The sequence below is a fragment of the Dreissena polymorpha genome, chromosome 4 (genome assembly GCF_020536995.1).
Source record: "Dreissena polymorpha isolate Duluth1 chromosome 4, UMN_Dpol_1.0, whole genome shotgun sequence".
NCBI classification, from domain to species: domain Eukaryota; kingdom Metazoa; phylum Mollusca; class Bivalvia; order Myida; family Dreissenidae; genus Dreissena; species Dreissena polymorpha.
Genome location: NC_068358.1, coordinates 20,723,448 through 20,743,144, shown reverse-complemented (window position 1 = coordinate 20,743,144; position 19,697 = coordinate 20,723,448).

Below are 19,697 nucleotides of genomic sequence, written 5' to 3'. Positions count from 1 at the left end.
CCCATGTATATTCCAACTGACTATACCACTTCAGATCCAGACTCTACCAATCCTGAAGCAGTGAAAATGTGGACAGTGATTCTGACAGAGATTTAAACATTCCTCTGTGAAAGCTTATTCAAAATGGACATTTAAGAACTAAAAGGACCCATTTTAAGCCAAGGAACGCTGAAAATGAATCAGAATTTGATGGCAATGTGAGCGATTCAACATATGAGAAAAGCCTGAAGGAATTGAACAATTCTGATTCAGATACAGATTGATATGATATCTGAATTCTACATCCAGGGCAAAGTGTCAAAAACAAACAAAACTCTTGCCAAGCAATACATGTCCCCTACCGGCTCCACCATTGTCAAAAAATTTATGTCCCCTACCGGCTCCACCATTGTCAGAAATTTCCACCATTATCAGAAATTCAGATTTTTTTTTATGTGTTGCCATAGCAACCAGAATTTTCGACGTAGGAACAAAATGAAATGACCTGCATAATGTCCATATTGCCATCTATCCATGTTTCAAGTTTCATGAAAAAATATGAAGAATTTTTCAAGTTATCGCAGGATCCAGAAAAGTGTGACAGGTAGACTGACTGACAGGCAGAGCGCAAACCATAGGTCCCCTCCGGTGAAACCGGTAGGGGACAAACATCAGGCTTCCAAAAAACATTATTTTCCGTAAAGCCTATGGCTTTCACATGCACTCACCTACATACCAGAATGTTCAACCCATTATTACCATTGTTTTGGTATGCTGTCAAGTGATTCGTTTCGCTTTGCAGGATGGTAATTACCCATTGATTTGATATATTATTCTTTATTGTTTTATACTGCCTTACTAAGGACATAGTCCTAGTATTTAATTTGTTTTGCTAACAATTTGAGCCAAAATGGATGACAAGCTTTCGCTCCTGGAAGACTCTGAATTTTAGGGGTTCAGGATTTCTACGAATCATATAAGAGAAAAGAATTGGAAAAGAAAAAATTTCCTTTGCGATAAAAAAGTGTGCGACTCCAGGGTACAGCACAGGGGCAGGGTTTGTAACAGGTCGTTCTCCACAAGAAATGATGATCAATGTGTTAGCGATTCTACAGAAGAACAAATATGTAGTAAAAGAATAATGAAATCTTGCAATATTTGCTATGACACGAGTAATATCACAGGATATGAGGCTCTTCGTGTAAACAAGATGTTCTCACGCAGAGAAGTGTCAGCACAGAAAATGGATCAGATGGTGCCTCTGCCATGACCAAGAAGCACTGTAGAATTATTATCACAATAATAGCTATGTATTACCATATAAATTGCATCATAGAGTGAAGCTTCCAGTTCTGATACCGCAAAGACGAAAAAAACAACAAGAGAGCCATGATGGCCCTGAATCGCTCACCTGACTAACCAAATACAATCCCAACCCAGTTTTAATCAAGATAAACATTCTGACCACATTTCATAAAGATTGGATGAAAACTGTGCCCTCTATTGTCTACACAAGGTTTTTCTATTATTTGACCTATTGACCCTAGTGTTTGACCCGAGATGACCCAAATACAATCCCAACACAGATTTCATCAAGATAAACATTCTGATCAAATTTTATAAAGATTGGATGAAAACTGTGACCTCTATTGTCTACACAAGGTTTTTCTATTTTTTTACCTTGTGACCTAGTTTTTGACCCCAGATGACCAAATTACAATCCCAACCCAGATGTCATCAAGACAAACATTCTGACCATATTTCATGAAGATTGGATGAAAACTGTGACCTCTTTTGTCTACACAAGGTTTTTTCTTATTTGACCTAATGACCTAGTTTTTGACCCAAGATGACCCAAATACAATCCCAACCTAGATTTCATCAAGATAAACATTCTGACCAAATTTCATAAAGATTGGATGAAAACTGCGACCTCTATTGTCTATACAAGGTTTTTCTTTTATTTTACCTAGTGACCTAGTTTTTGACCTAGTGACCTAGTTTTTGACCCCAGATGATCCAAATTCAATCTCAACCCAGATTGTATCAAGATAAACATTCTGGCCAAATTCCATAAACATTGGATGAAAACTGTGACCTCTACTGTCTACACAAACAAATTGTTGACGATTTTTCTATTATTTGACCTAGTGACCTAGTTTTGACCTCAGATGACCCAAATACAATCCCAACCCAGATTTCATCAAGATAAACATTCTGACCAAATTTCATAAAGATTGGATGAAAACTGCTATCTATTGTCTACAAAAGGTTTTTCTATTATTTGACCTAGTGACCTAGTTTTTGACCCCAGATGACCCAAATACAATCCCAACCCAGATTTCATTAAGATAAACATTCTGACCAAATTTCATAGATAATGGATGAAAACTGTGACCTCTACTGTCTACACAAGCAAATTGTTGACAGACACAGGCACACACACGGACGCCGGACATCACACGGTCACATAAGCTCACCATGTCACTTTGTGACAGGTGAGCTAAAAAACACAAACTTTTTGGAATCAGAGGGGGGGGGGGGAAGTGATGACTTCCTCAAAAAAGAATGCAAACCCCAGATCATTAAGTACCCTCAAAACTTCAAGCTACATAAGAAAAATACAAGTAATGATTGGAAAGAAGATGCCCAAAATGAAAACTCAGTGGGGGATAAAAGTACCATTAAATAGAACCCCAAAAAAGAGTCAACACGAGTGGACCCTATGCATAAGCCATCTTTGTGAGCAAGCAAAAGGCAGGTTCACAGAATACAAAATATATTTCTATAGGAACACGTCTAAAGCCTGTCACAACATTGATGCAAAAAAAACCACACCAGAGGGAAAATAGAAATGAAGTTGTCAAACAAAAGATGGGGTTTATATCAGGTGCATATGCAGTTTTAAGCTCAATTGGGTTCCATTTTGGAAAGATGGGAGTGGATGCTAATGTTGGCCCTGTGTGTGCATAATGCACTGACAAGGCGCTGAAATTCTTTTTGACTGTTTCCATAGAAGATGTTTTCAGGGCTTTCAGGGCTTTTCTGAACCTCAAAGGCCAGCACACGATTGCCAATGACAGCAATTTGGTGAAGAAACATAGCAAGCTAATGAAATTAATATAACAATTTGTCCAAAGTTCAATAAATGTTGGGAAAAAGCCATGGGAACAAAGAGTCTTCTGTATGCACTTGTTAAGACCTAACATAAACAGGTGACAGTGACAGGATGTGACAGGGTTAAATTAAAAGGATCTAGCTGATATGGCAAAAAAATATCTGCGATGTTTGCTGTCACCGTTGGAGGCATTTGATACAAAGTATCCCAATAGTACCACAATTCCACATCCAGCAAAATAAGAAATAAGAAAATGTTCAGAGGAGCTTCAATCAACTGAGCATCCAACAACAATGTTAATGTCAGCCAGTCTGATGAGCATAAAGCTACAATTGTTTCGCAAATGTTGGAAAACATATGCAGTCATGAAAAAAGTCTTGTAAACTAGAAGCCATAGTAGAACTAAAAGCTGAACAAAAAGGTAACTGACAGGGGTTTTTTTTAGAGAAAGGGGAAGACGCTGGACGCTGGGTGAAAGGGGAAAAAAGAGTGCGAAAGAGACATATTAGGGGAAAAAATAAAAACTGTTCATTTCAATGTCTATAACTCATCAAAAGAGGCTTGTCTCTGTCCTTTTTGTTCTTAAACACATTTAACACGTATTAAAGTCAAAGTCCTTAATAAAGTTGCAGGTTTAGATCTAATAATGGGAAATGTTTTCAACTATATTTCTGTACTGGGGCCGGGGGACGATGTCAATTTCATGATGAATGGGTTGACGAGCTTGATCTGCTACAGTATTGGAAGGGAAAGGTCAAAGGAGCGGCAGCTGCCGATTGTCTACTTTCACTTTCACAATGTTCGATGTTGATTACCTCAGAATCCTGCTGGGTTATAACGGTTTTCGATGATTCTTTCTTAAAAAATGCCTCGATGCGTTCAGTATCTTCCGAGTCCGAATGTTTTATTTTGTTTGTGTAAGAACGCCAATTGTGAGACATTTTTTTCTGTTTTCACGTTTATATCTTGGCTTGCATATAGCCCGGATGAAAATTCGACTGGTTTCCGGTATTTAATTGACGAAACACCTTTCTCGCGCAAGACCGGTACCCAGTAAAATAGTCACATGATTATTACGATAAGTTGCCCAGTTTACATGACGTAATTTAAGAGCTATATTTAGAATAACTGGGATTCACAGATTTGTTGTGTTCGTCTGGAGTCTTAATCGAGCAAAATCGTTGTCCAAGGTGCAAATTGGATAATTGTCGAATTCCCAAAGGAAAAATAAACATTTCTTTGAGAGAAAATATTATATTTTGGTGAAAAATTATATTTTTGGTGGGGAAATTGTATTTTGAGGGGAAAAATTCTGTGAGGGGAAGACGCCGAATATCGGCGTCACTTTCTTAGTAAAAAAAAACCCTGACTGATGTTATGGTAGAACAAGATGTGTTTGTGAAACACAATGTCCCCCTATATGACATTTGACCTTGTAGGATGACCTTGACCTTGACCCTTTACCACTCAAAATGTGCAGCTCCATGAGATACACATGCATTTCAAATATAAAATTGCTAGCTTCAATATTGCAGAAGTGACATTACATGAGCAATTTTGACCCATATATTTGACCTTGAAGAATGAACTTGACCTTTCACCACTCAAAATGTGCAGCTTCATGAGATACACATGCATGCCGAATATCAAGTTGCTATCTTCAATATTGCAAAAGTATTCATAAAATTAGCAATTTGGGCCACATATATTTGACCTCTGACCTTGAAGGATGACCTTGACCTTTCACCACTCAAAATGTGCAGCTCCATGAGATTCACATGCATGCCAAATATCAAGTTGCTATCTTCAATATTGCAAAAGTACTCATAAAATGAGAGATTTTGGCCACATATATTTGACATCTGACCTTGAAGGATGACCTATAATGCTCTAATTGCCAGGTTATTCTGCAGGAAACTTATTCTTGATATTGCCGCATTGTTATATAAAGACAGTAATAAAATCGGATTGAATACATTTTTATTTTTATTTTTAAAAATAGATTTTTTATTACTTTTTATTTTCAAAAACATATTTAATTGTATTAAACAAGTCTGAACATTTTACAATTCCAGATTTTCCACGCAGCCTCAGAGTTTGCTCCAGATGAAACGGGACTTTTACAGAGTGTTTGCTGCCAAATATTGTGGGCGGGATTGATGGCACTTTGGTGCCAATAGTGGCACCATCAGAGAATGAAGAGGTCTTTTTTTGCTGAAAAGGGTTTCATGCCCTTAATTGTCATTTGTGACTTTTTTGGAGAATTTTCCGAAAAGAATTTCCGGATACTGGACGTAATGGTCAACTAGGACGTCTGTCTCTTTGCTAGTCCAGTTACAACTTTTCTACCCCATTTTGTTTACAGTTTGTCTGACAGTCCCGAGCGTAAATGACGTCACCATTTTCAGAATAAGTGGCATTTAACCTATTGAAAGTTGCAACCTCATTGTTGAAACAGATTTAGCCAGGAGTTGCAAATCGATGAAAAAAGTTGCAACTTTGCAAATGCAATTGCAACTGTGCTGCAACCATTAATGAAAGGGCTCCCTGTACTGGGCCCGTGTTCGCCCCATACAGAAAGGCAAGTGACAAATTGGTTAGTGGGGCATGCACGAGATGACAAGGGCGCAGTTCTGGCATGCAATTTAGTCCCACTTCAGGGCAACAGATAAGATTTTGGGTCCATTAGTTTTCACTGCAAGCTTTTTGTAACAATAAGTTTTTCCCTCAAAACTATTTCTCAATTTGTTTTTTTACAATTTGATCAAAACATACATATATCTGGATCAAATTAGCGCTTCATTTTTGGATATTGATAATTCTCAGCAATTCTTATTCCAATTAAGTCATTATAAATTCACAGTGACAATGGTTGTTTGTAAATATAAGTACTAATTGTGTATTGACAAATGGATGATGGGAGTCATTTTGTTTCAACCAGTTTGAACACTCCTGCCTCTTAGTCTCAGAGCTCACCTACAAGCCAAACCCTCTCCATCAACGACAAACCAGTGGAAATCACGATGTTGTTAGTTTTTGAGACACGGAATCGCAGCAGTGTTTTGAGCCGAATATTTCAGAATCTGTCACCACCTGCGCTATTCAACGTGATAGTATACTCTTGACAATGTCTTTTCCCAACGGTTTGGGTCTCGTAACGAATTGTTAAATATAGGGCGCGCACGCCGTTTATGAAAGTTTCCCAACCCGACCGCGTTTAACAGAGAACCTTTTCCCAAAGTTATTTCGCCGGAAGAAACTTTTTATATTTACATTGGCCCAAAATGGTGTCTAAATGAACTAACTGAAAATGTTACGGCCGCACTAAAGGTTACAATACACTAACCATAATTAAACGCGGTACAGCGGAAAACGGAACAACTAAATCGACGAAGAATGGATTTCAATTCGTTTTCCATTTTCATAATCGTTTTCTGTACGATTGATTTTTAATTTCAATTCGTTTTCTATCAAATACAAATCGTAAAAACGATCAAACGAACCTTATCTGTTGCCCTGCCACTTGCAAGTTAAAATAAAGAATTGTACATTATTTTTCTCAACTTAGGGGGTAACGATCTTGCCTAGCTGTCATTAATCTAACTAATTAACATCATAAAGTGAGCACTTAACTTTATTCAGAACACTCTTTATGATTCCGTCTTTGTGTGGGTTAATATTTTATCCCCAATAACTAATATCAGCACTAATGAAGAGGAGACAGACATACTGAATCATGGATTCATTGAAGACTCTGAACACCATGCTAATGTAAGAAAGACTCTAAACAATAATCAAAAAACAAAATTATAAAACAGAAAGATACATATGAAATAACAATATTTAAGTAACTGTATTGAATTTGGATTTGTTTTATACTTGTGCAATTATTAGATGATTTCATCAGATCACATAGTCCAAGACTATTTTGAAAATCCCCATAAGTTTTAAGTACTATATTAACTGCATCATAACAGTGCTTAATTAAATAATGTTTCATTTAATATGTAAAACAATATTATGTCTGTCTTTAGTAATTAGCACAGGCTGATATTGATATATATGTGTGATTTTAGATATCAGCTCAGGCCATGACTGTATGTTTTTAATATTATGCCTGATTTTAGTCATCTGTTACAGTCTATATTGATGTTATATTTATGTCCAATTTGTTATCAATTAAGGCAAAAAAAGTATTTCAGGTTCATTATGTTTTCCAGATGAAACGAGTCAAAAAAGGCAGCCTAATTGACAGCCTGTTTGTGTAACAAGGGAGCAACAGCCACTGGCAAGCAAGCTAAAATATTTATGCCAGCAAGACAACGGAAGAGCCAGCCTTACACATAACCAGGTGGCTTCCCATCCCTGTTACACCAAACAGGCAGAGAGCAAACGTCGCAACATCAACATCTTTTGGTTCCGACTTTCGAAGAGAAAACTTCACTCATGTGAAGCAATAGGTACGCTTCGTATGCAACCGTTATGCAAATTGGTGTTTGCAGTGGTCTCAATTGCAGCAGGTAGCAGTCATAAATTTTATATTTTAGGTTATGTTTTAACCCATTTCATTCTGCCCCCCTTCCAGATAAGATTACCCCAAGATCTGAGACCTGAGCAATAACTGATAAGCCATGCCAGACATTTGAGGGTCTGGTCAGATAAATTTCAGTACCACATTTATTATGTAATTGAAGTTTATATATGTATACATTTTTAGAAAGAAGACAAAATTCTGAATCCAGTCATATATTTTTTATTTTATTATTTTCATAATTAAACGAAATAATAGGCTGTAAACCCGGTAAATAAAACTAAAATTATAAAAAATCAATAGTGGCAACATTTTCAACAAAATAAATCAAGATGATCTAATATATAAAATGTGTAGGTGTCAATGTATCAATTATTCCAAATTTTATACACTTTATGGGAAAGAAAAAATTATTAAAATATTCCTACAAATACCAAAGTTGTGATTATTTTACTATACAAGGGGAAACTTACTAAAACCGCCAAAATAATTTGGTCCCATTGATAATGAAAAATACCAACATAGTATGGTACAGAATTATTGATGTTATGTTCATTATTCATGTAAACTACAGCAAAGCATACATTTTCTGAAAGGGAATGAACTTATCTAAAAGCTTATGCAGCCGCAATTTCGCTATAATTTCGTTCATTTCTGCCGTCGAAGTTTGCAGTCTTCCATTCTGCATCGAATCCTTTGAACGCGTCATCACTTTCGCCATCGGATTAAAAAAGACCACGAAACCACTCGCCATCATTCCTTTGTTCACATTCATAGACAGACTCATTCAAATCACTTGTATTCGTGTCCAAATCATGATTTAATTCCACCTCAATCTCGCTTCCATCGCTCTCAATGTCCGTGCTATCCGCCATGACGAAAATGAAAAAAAACTGTCAAAATCGCTTCAGAAATACTCTACAAAATTCACTTCCTTGTTATTCAAAATTGGCGCAGTGTTTTGATTCATCTGCGCATGCTCAAAGGAAGTTGTATCTGGGTATTTTTCCACATGTTTTGATGACGTTTTACGACGTTTTTCCGACGTATACACAGGGTTCCCCTACTGTCAGTAATACATACTGGTCAATTCGTATCCCGAATGAAATGGGTACGTACGAATCGATTCGAATGCCGAATGAAATGGGTTAAAATGTAAAGGTCACAGTGACCTTGACCTAATGACCTCAAACCATGTTTGATTGCAGATCTCATTGAGATGCATGCACATGTGAAGTTTAAAGAACATAGACCCAAGAAATCTCATTTTATGAGAAAGGTTACAGTTTTGGTACAGACACACACATACAATAAAAAGTACCCTTCACCCCGTGTATTAATTTTTTTACATCTCATGATGCAACACCTGCTCAAAGGTGGGAAACAGGTTTGTTATTTCCTGTACCCAATTCTGAAAGGTTGTAATGTTCTTACCCAAGAAGAATGTGTGTGGATCTCCTACCCGAATTTAATGCGGGACGTAATTTATGTACCCAAAGATCTTCAAGGATAAGTTAGAAAGTGGGTAAAGAATTACAAATGATGCTACTAACACCGAAACTTAAAGAGGGTTTTGTTTTTTGAAGTCGGCTTTTCTTAGTGCTGGTGTCCATCACTGAGATGCCAGTTAGGAATCGTTACATCTTTTCAGCCACTGACTATTATACAAAATGGGTAGAGGCCTTTGCCATTCCTAACATGCTGTGGAGATGTAATAAAAAGCTGACTATCATAACAGAGCATTAAATGCCATCTTGACATATCAAGGAAAGAGTTTGTTAAACATATTAACCAAGCATTATTTGACATTTGGGACATCAAGCATAAAATGACAGCAGCGGATCATCCACGGACAAATGACTAGGAAAGTTATAATGTTATATTAAAAACTGACATGTAGCTCAAAAATTCTTTAAGGGGTAATGATATATATAAAAAAAAAGCAACGGATTTGGTTTCAGCCAGACAAAAATATATAGGATTGACCACCTTGTATATTCATTTCGAGTTAATTTGAGGTCTCCACCGATATTTTGATTTAAGCCTTGTTATCCCACGAGTTGCATAATATCATGTCGGAGAACTTAAATTACCTCAAATAAAATAATCAGATAATTATTTCTGTAAGAAAACATCTTCCTGATCACTAATTTGATGTCTGTTTTAGGTTATTATTAATAAAAAACACCAATTAATAGCTAAGGCTTGAACCACTGATCCTCAGTTTGACAGTCTTGGGCTGTGACCGCTCGGCCATTCTGACGAGTGATTGATTCGCAGTAATCTATAAATGATCATTATCCTAAGGAGAGTCTGGAAAGATAAGTCTTTATGTTATGAAGAATCCGAAATGGGGAAAACAACATTTTTTGCTAGTAAGCTGGGGTCTGAGTCATCACATAAGGCCACATTCAATTCACACATTCAAGGCGAGTCAGGATAAGGCAAAACAACATTCTCTCGCTAGCAAGTGGTGGTCTGAATGATAAACAGTACTTAAACATTCAAGGCAGGGATAAAACAGACTATTTAAATAATGCACATCCTGTCAAATGTGATGCATAGTTTAAAAAACTTACATGAAATTTATCTAAAATTTCTATCTACGTCTTTTCTGGGGAAAAAAGCATCGATTTGTAAAGCAAAAACTTTAGTGACCATATACATCTTACAGGAGCCCACATCTGTTAAGTCTGAAGAAAAGTGCATTCAGTCGGACTTTCATACAGACAAACCTAGATATAATGTAATTATTTACAGGATAATACACGGCTGAGCTGTGCCGGTCAGTGATAATCGCCCCTCATGGAGCATAGCGGCCCGAGGGCTGTTTGAGACCTGGGGTTGATTATCACTGACCGGCCTGGCTCAGCTGTCTATAATATATATCTTACTTTGTTTATATTTGTTTTGTTCTTTCTCTACAATTTATTAAAGGGGCCTTTTCAGTTGAATATCATGCACACACATTCTGTAGGCCGATTATAAATAATCAGCCCTCGCGTGAGGGCCGATTATTTATAATGACCCCGCAATGGTGATAATGGCATGAAAAACTGTACAAATTTGTTTCTATATATAGTAAGGTATGTATTATTACTAAATAACATCAATTAATAGCCTCAATTCATGCAATGCCTCTTGAAAACTATTATTACCAATTGTATGCCTGTGAACCAAAATTTATATTTTTAACGTCTCTTAAGCTGTTGACATTATGTGTTATGCAATGGATTTGGTACGTTGTTGACATTTTTAACGGATAATTTGTATTCATTAATAAAATCATAATAAACTTTCATATATTATTGTGCATGTATTGATATGTTATTATTTATTATTTAGTTTCCTTGAAAGGGACTTTTGGTCGGATACTCGCCATGGAGTCCCTCGTCTCCGTCTGGACAGAGCAGCGAGGCCTGTTGTCTGACGCGGTGGGTGGCGTCCAGGGTCCAGCAATGGTCGGGCAGTGGTTCACCGGTGCCTTGTGGTTGATTAACTACCTAGCTCAATTTGTCAAGATTGTACGTTTTGGGGAATTCTATTGGAATCTTTCTCGTGTATTCTTTAATAAGGTTAATCTAGGAGCTCTGGTCACCAATTTCTGTGATCCCCATTCCTATCCTGATGATGCTTTAATGCAAACTTTATCTGACCTCTGGTGTTTCTCCACCATTGGACTACACCCTGAGGGGGCTGCAAAATAAACAGATTACGAAATAAAGGAGTTCACCAGGCTACTGGGTAGACCAGAAGTAGTGGGATTTGGAGAAGTGGGACTGGACCACTCCGTGCACTATTGGTTGGGGAAGGCAGTCCTATTGCAACAGGTTTTAGGGTTCCTGGAAGAACGCCATGTCCTAGTATAGTGTGTACGTGTACTAGTTAGGGTATACTAGCACATAAGTGGTTCTTTGTACAATTCTAGTGTGTATTATTTATTTATTTATTTTTGTAATGTGTTCTCGTGTGTTGCAATTATGTCTACAGTAAAGGAGTTGACAGACATTGGAAAAGAGTTAGGATACAAAGACGAGGAATTAACGGCAGTTTGTCAAGAAGGATCAGGATAAAGAAAGTGAAAAAAGACAGGCTGGGCGTGAGCGCCATTAACTTGAGGATCAGCACCGTGAGGCTGAGATGCAGGTTGAACAGGAGTTTGAGGCAAAGATGCGGGAAACTGAACATTCGAGGGTAAATGGAACTTGAACAACTTCGGCACTACTCAACGACTGAGAACAGTAAGACACAAGTTCTATTGTCTTTAAAGGTAAAGGTTCCAAAGTTACCTAACTTTGAAGAAAAGAATGACAATATGGACAGTTACTTGTCCCGTTTTGAACGATATGCCGAATCTCATAAGCTTGATAAGGCGATGTGGTGTTTGCATCTTAGTTCATTGCAGAAAGGGAAAGCTCTTGATGTTTACTCTCGACTTCCGAGTGATGATGCATCTAATTACGATCTGTTGAAGACAGCACTACTTAAGCGCTTTGAGTTAACGGAAGAAGGATTCCCCGAAAGAGGTTAAGAAGTTGTAAACAAGAAAGGGTTGAGACATTTGTGCAGTTAATTAGAAGATCCCGTAATTATCTTGAAAGATGGATGCAACTTGGTCATGTACAGAAAACCTACGAAGGGGTAATAGTTTGTTTGGTGCGTGATCAACTATTAGGTATAAGCCAGAAGGAATTGTATCTGTTCTTGAAATCAAAGTCTTTTACAGATAGTAGCGAGACAGAGCGCTTGCTATTAGAGACAGAGGCTCCATATTTCACTGGACCCACAATTGGTCCCATTTCATCCCCAACTGTGGTGGGACTAACAGCCAGAAATGTGGGTATGGTCAGAGGAGAAAGTAGGAGAAAATGATGTGTTGGCCGCCACGGTGGCAAATTTCCAGTGGTTGTACCGCCTAAATTGGCAATAGGTCGGGGTGGGCATAGTGCTATAATAATTGAAATTAAGGAAAAAAACTATGAATATTATTATGTATTATCGATTCACGTAAAATTATTACGTTATGTTTCTTGTTTAAGATGCTTGCCACTTCATGTCTCAACCAAATACTTTGTCTTGTTTTTGGTTTCTCTCCCAGTAATGTTTTATTTTTGATTTAACAAGCTAAGATGTGCCAATTATTTCCATATTTCCATCTTCCTTTTATTCTAGCTGCTGATAGAAGCAATTATGTACTTCTGTTTTAAGGTAGTAATCAATTTCAGCGTCCCAAGTTTCTTTTGCCATATTCATATACCATATAAATTAGCATCAGTTTTAAAGGAGCAGGAAAATTATAGCATTGTTAAGAAATACACATAGAAGTTAACATTAAGTGACATGTTTAACTTCATATATTATCATATCAAATAGACGTTCAAAATCATTAAAAAAAATAGAAAATTAATAATAATTTTTATCAATACTACTACAGCCTCTGGTTTTTCCTTGCAGTCAAAATGACACCGGGGAAGAAGCAGCTCTTATTAAGTGTAAGTAAGGGAAAACAGTCGCTCCAAAAAGCAGCAGAATACAATAACTTATGTCATATAATTCTAATTATTCATGGGGGCTGAGGGGGGGAGGGGGAGAGATAAACTGGACAGGAGGCAAACACCATTCAAGAATGGAAGAGAATGACAAAAGTGGTATTGTTCCTTTTTGAATGGAAATAAGCATATCATTACTATACCGAAGGAGTTTGACTTGGAACTGAAGGTCATCCATGAGAGGTGTGGTGAGTGGTACACAAATGTGACTATATTGTAATATAGTATTCTAATGAAATAAAGAGTTTAATATGGGGTTTACAAGAGCAAAGTGACTGAACCAACAAATAAGGACTCGCCAGTTCCTCAAATAACCCCTGGAAAGCAAAGACTAACTGTAATGTTCTGTGGTAATGAATCACTGTAAATGTTGCCATCCTATTTTGTGTATGCCGTAACCCCAACCCAAAGGACAAAACGCACTTTGTGGTTCCAATAAGGGATCACATATTGCTTAAACACAAAAGGATGTGATGTACTTTGGGGAAGTTCGTCTACCAATTTGACAAGTTCTATGGTTCAGACCAACCTGTGGTATTGCTTTTTTACAGCGTGATTAGCAACATTCATCCTCACATATTTCTGAAAGCAAAGTTTAAAGAAATAGAACTATATCACATAAGTCATTATTTTTGTTCCACGTCTGATTGGTAGAAAACAGCTGCCCCACCTGGAGACTAGCGGGACTCCCAAAGTTATTGGCGCTAGCGGAATTCCCTAACTTTTTGGCGATGTTGATGTTGCATTGGCTTAACACAGGGACTGATTTGATGTGCATGTTCTGGTTGTTCATTGTATTGATGTTTGATAGGACTTGTTTTCCACATCCAAAGTTGAAATTCTCATCAGCTTGTTGGAATTTGTCATGGTCTACAGAAGGTTTCTTCTGCAAACAAAATATAATTCCAGTGCCCCAGATAAGCTGCGTATCTGCGTCTTTCACCCTATTAAAATGTTTAAAAACGCAAAGATATACAATATCATGCGTATTGAAAACGCAACCAATTTGACTTTTACGCAAATTCCTAAAATTCGATGCGTACGATACAATAGCTTCAATCGAAAATTCTTCGCTCATTTTCGGTATATCCTCTTTGCAATTATTATCGTAATGCGACGTCGCTTTTATTCAGCAAGCGTCTTCTTGAAGGAGCAGGAAACATTTAAAGTTATTCAAACGCTCTGCGGACTAGATTTTATAGTTAATTACAGCATCTGACCAAATTATTTACGACAAACATGCGTTTTCAATCTGATTTAATCCGTCGCTCATTGTGCATGTATTTGTAAAGCGTCTGTCCTTTCAGTTTCTATAACGATACAAAATAATAATGTCTAAGAGAGGCCGAAAGACGTCCGCGATTGTTGCGCCAAAATATCAATCGATTGCAAACTTTTTTAACAAAGAAAGCAAGTGCAATTAAGTGACAAATCAATCGTGTTATCAAATTTTTAAGTTTAAAGGTTATATTATGGACAGTTTCAAGAATTAAAGATGTTATGAAACATCAGTTTATTAAAATTAATTATAATAGTTTACAGTTTTATTGAATCAATACAAGTTAGCTTCAATAAAAGTAATCTGAATCAGAATGGATACGTTGAAGTGACCAAGATTGGCTTTTATTAAACGGGCAAGGCAGCAATGATTTTAAGGTATGAATTTTTATAACTCATTTCACCCTATTTCAAGACCGAAATCACCCTATTTTTTAAAATCAATGGGTGAAAACCCTATTTCTCAAATAATTATCTGGGGCACTGAAATTCTGCTCTTATTTTGAACCATTTATGTCATAAGAGGACGGAATCTTGTAGGCAAACACATTTCACTTCATTTTTTAACCCTGATAAATAATTATTCTTAATTGTTCCTTAGACGGTGAGCGCAAAGACCAAAAGACAACAAAAACTTTTTGGAATCAGGGAGGCAGCATGATTGAAGGGATGACTTCAACACAAACAAGAGCACCGCCTTGCGGGTGCAGACCGCTCATCTATTTTCTTTTTAAAGGTGAAGGGACTCTCATTTTCAATCACAAAGAAGGGAGGGGTGGATTGAAGAGGGGTGTATAGTGTGGGGGTGTGGACATTTATTACATTATATTCCAAAAATGCGAAAAAAATGCCCCAAAAATGCAAAAAAAAAAAAAATCAAAAAAATAGGGGGGGGGGGGAGGGTGGGGGGATTCTTTGTTGCGATGGTTTGACGGTATTTCAAACATAAAATAATAAAAATAAATATTTGTTTTTTAACAGTTTCAAAAAAAAATTGGGGGGGGGGGGTTGAGGTGGGGGGGGGGTATAGTGTGAGGGTGTGGTGGTAATTTGTGAGATTATCTTAAAGAAAAAAAAAAAAAAAATGTGGGGGTGGGTGAGGTTGGGGGGGGGGTATAGTGTGAGGGTGTGGTGGTAATTTGTGAGATGATCTTAAAAAAAAAAAAAATAGGGGGGGGGATTCAGGTGGGGGAAGGGGGGGGGTGGGGGGGGGGGGAGGGGGGTCACGGGGGATGCTTTGGGTGGAGTCTATTGTGGTATGTCAGGTAAGAGTAGTTTTGTCAAAGTATCAATCAAATCTAATAATAAATTAAGAAGTTATGGCAATTTTAGCAAAATTTAATAATTTGACCTTGAGAGTCAAGGTCATTCAAAGGTCAAGGTAAAATTAAACTTGCCAGGTACAGTAACCTCATGATAGCATGAAAGTATTTGAAGTTTGAAAGCAATCGCCTTGATACTTAAAGGGGCCTTTTCACAGATTTTGGCATTTTTTAACATATTCATTAAATGCTTTATATTGATAAATGTAAACATTGGATCGTAAAAGCACCAGTAAAAAATCAAGAATAAAATTAAAAAAAGGAAAAGAACATTGCCCGGAGTAGGTTTCGAACCAGTGACCCCTGGAGTCCTGCCAGAGTCCAGAAGTAAAAACGCTTTAGCCTACTGAGCTATTCCGCCGAGTACACATTCTTGGCGTATTTTATACCTTATATAAGCAATCTTCGTAGTTTCACAAAATTTAACGACAAAAACAGAACTCTCCAAATTATTCAAACATTTCGCGTTGCAACGCTTTATATTTTTTAGGTTTTAAAATCGTCAAAAGATGCATATAATGGCTATATTAGAGCATGGTAAATGTTCAGTATTACTGTTTCCTCACAAATATCAAAACTAAAACGAAAATTTGCAGATCTGAAACGACTTTTTTCAATTTTGTCAATTTACCAAAGCATGAAAAGATCCCTTTAAGAAGTAAAGTGGATCGAAACACAAAATTTAACCATATATTCAAAGTTACTAAGTCAAAAAAGGGCCATAATTCCATAAAAATGACATCCAGAGTTATGCAACTTGTCCTTTTACTGTATCCTTATGATAGTTTGCGAGTGTTCCAAGTATGAAAGCAATATCTATGATAATTTAGGGGTAAAGTGGACCAAAACACAAACCTTAACCAAATTTTCAATTTTCTAAGTATAAAGGGCCCATAATTCCGTCCAAATGCCAGTCAGAGTTACATAACTTTGCCTGCACAGTCCCCTTATGATAGTTAATAAGTGTTGCAAGTATGAAAGCAATAGCTTTGATACTGTAGGAATAAAGTGGACCTAAACACAAAACTTAACCAAATTTTCAATTTTCTTAGTATAAAAAGGGCACATAATTCTGTCAAAATGCACGCCAGAGTTATCTAACTTTGCCTGCCCAGTCCCCTCATGATAGTTAGTAAGTGTACCAAGTTTGAATGCAATAGCATAGATACTTTCTGAAAAAAGTGGACCTAAACGCAAAACTTAACCAAAATTTTCAATTTTCTAAGTATAAAAAGGGCACATAATTCAGTCAAAATGCACGCCAGAGTTATCTAACTTTGCCTGCCCAGTCCCCTCATGATAGTAAGTAAGTGTACCAAGTTTGAATGCAATAGCATTGATACTTTCTGAGAAAAGTGGACCTAAACGCAAAACTTAACCGGACGCCGACGCCAAGGTGATGACAATAGCTCATAATTTTTTCTAAAAAATAGATGAGCTAAAAAAGAATGCAAACCCCAGATCCTTAAGTACCCTCAAAACTTCAAGCTACATCAGAAAAATACAAGTATTGATTGGAAAGATGAGGTCTCAAAATAAAAATGACAACTCAGTAGGGGATAAAAGTACCATCAAACAGTACCACAAAAAAAAGTCAACACGAGTAGACCCAATAAGCCATGTTTGTGATCAAGCAATAGGGAGGTTCACAGGATACAAAATAATTCTACTACAGTAAGAAATCTTTTATCGTTAAATTTCGATGTTAATATTGTTATTTATCATAATTTGCCGGTTTTGTTTACAGGCGAGTGCACTTGTGCATGAGCTTTTCGTGGGCTGGTAAAAAAGTATTGACTATATTTTAAACAGTTTATTTACATGTTTAACAGTTGTTATTCATAATAATTGTCATCAAATATTGTGTATTGCCTTAATTCCTGCTATTTTCTACTCAAGAATTAGAATGAATTTTCAATTACGTGGTGATTGTGGTCACTTAAAAGCGTCGTGGGATACCCACAACACTTGTTTATTGTGCACTATGTGTACAAATGAACAAAAATGTTCTATTTTCAGTTAAATATGGGATAACGACGTTTGGGAAAAAGCAATTCGTCGCAGTAAATTTCTGAGCAGGAAACGTCTGGTGATACCAGGATTTTGCTGTTGACTTAACAGACGTCAGATGATCTAGTACCACTTCAGTCACCAGCACCAGGTATCAGGCATGATTGCGATCGGACTGTTCCTATGGAAGGTCGATCCAATCAGTCTCCAGCACCAGGTATCAGGCATGATTGCGATTGGACTGTTCCTATGGAAAGTCGATCCAATCCAGACCTTGTGGCGACAACTGTCAGCCGGTCTTTGCCTGATGATTGCGAGCGGACTCTTCCTATGAAAGGTCGATCCAATCCTTGACCTGATGGTATTGGTCACGGACTTCGACCAATGCCAGACCAAATGGCATCCGCCATGCGGTCATTATCCGGTGATAACGCTGTTCATAATAACAGTGATCACCGTTCATCGGTTAACATTGACCTGTCCGGTCACCGATCTCCGGTCAGACATTCCGGTCACCTGTCAAACTAAACAAAAGCAGAAACAGAAAATCTTTGTCATCTGAATATTAAACTTCTTCATTGTCGACTAGTTCGGATAATAGAAGTAGACGTAGACGTCGTTCACGATCTTTTTCTTCGAGCAGTCCTCGTTCACATCATCGATATGATCATCATAGTTCAAGGAAAGGATACTCTAGGAGACATGCATGCCCCCATCCGCTAAAAAATGGCCGAAGGTGACGCGCCTCCATCCCAAAAAATTTGATTAGATAACTTAGATAAACACAAACTTGGTTATTATTTTGAACGGCTGAAAAATGATCACTCTTATAACGTCTGTATGCTTAAGATAATTGATGGTCCTTGTGAAAGGACCAGTTTTTCAAAATGTGTTTTTATGATCGAAAAAAGCAATGAAGCTGAGAAGCGTGTAAAAGGAAGAGGTACAGTTTACAAATTGACATCAATTTTTTCCAAGGGTATAGAATTACTGGACAATGTTCTTTCCAGCGATTATAATCCTGCTAAATTTCCAACAGATTTAGAGTTGCATTTGAACGACTGACAGAAGTGTTGTGTAACAGCAAGATATTGGGAAAGTGCTGTCAACTAAACCTGCAAATGAGACCAGCTATACAGTTATGCTTGCCCATCATTTACTTAACAAGGGACAAAATTGTCACAAAACCAGGTTTTCATTGTGAAAAAAAATCTGATAAAGGGAGAAAACTCAAACTGAACTTTTGAAATGAACTAACAAAATTAACCCCCTTTGTAAGTTTGTTTTTAAAAAAAATCTATTTTTAGTCGTGGCGACCGTGACATTGGAGATATTGACGTGATTCTTTCTTGCGACACACCGTCCCATGATGGTGAACAAATGTGCCAAATGATTTAAAAATCTCACAATGAATGACATAGTTATGGCCAGGACAAGCTCATTTATGGCCATTTTTGACCTTTGAACTCAAAGTGTGACCTTGACCTTGGAGATATCGACGTAATTATTTCGCGCGACACACCGTCCCATGATGGTGAACAAATGTGCCAAATGATTTTAAAATCTCACAATGAATGACATAGTTAAGGCCAGGACAAGCTCATTTATGGCCATTTTTGACCTTTGAACTCAAAGTGTGACCTTGACCTTGGAGATATCGACGTAATTATTTCGCGCGACACACTGTCCAATGATGGTGAACAAATGTGCCAAATGATTTTAAAATCTGACAATGAACGACATAGTTATGGCCCGGACAAGCTTGTTCCGCCCGCCCGCCAGCCAGCCCGCCCGCATTCGCCAATCTAATAACCAGTTTTTTCCTTCGGAAAACCTGGTTAAAAATCTGGCAGTAAACCAAAGATACAAAATTGATCACAACTGCAAGGAGAAGTTAGAATTTGAGAATC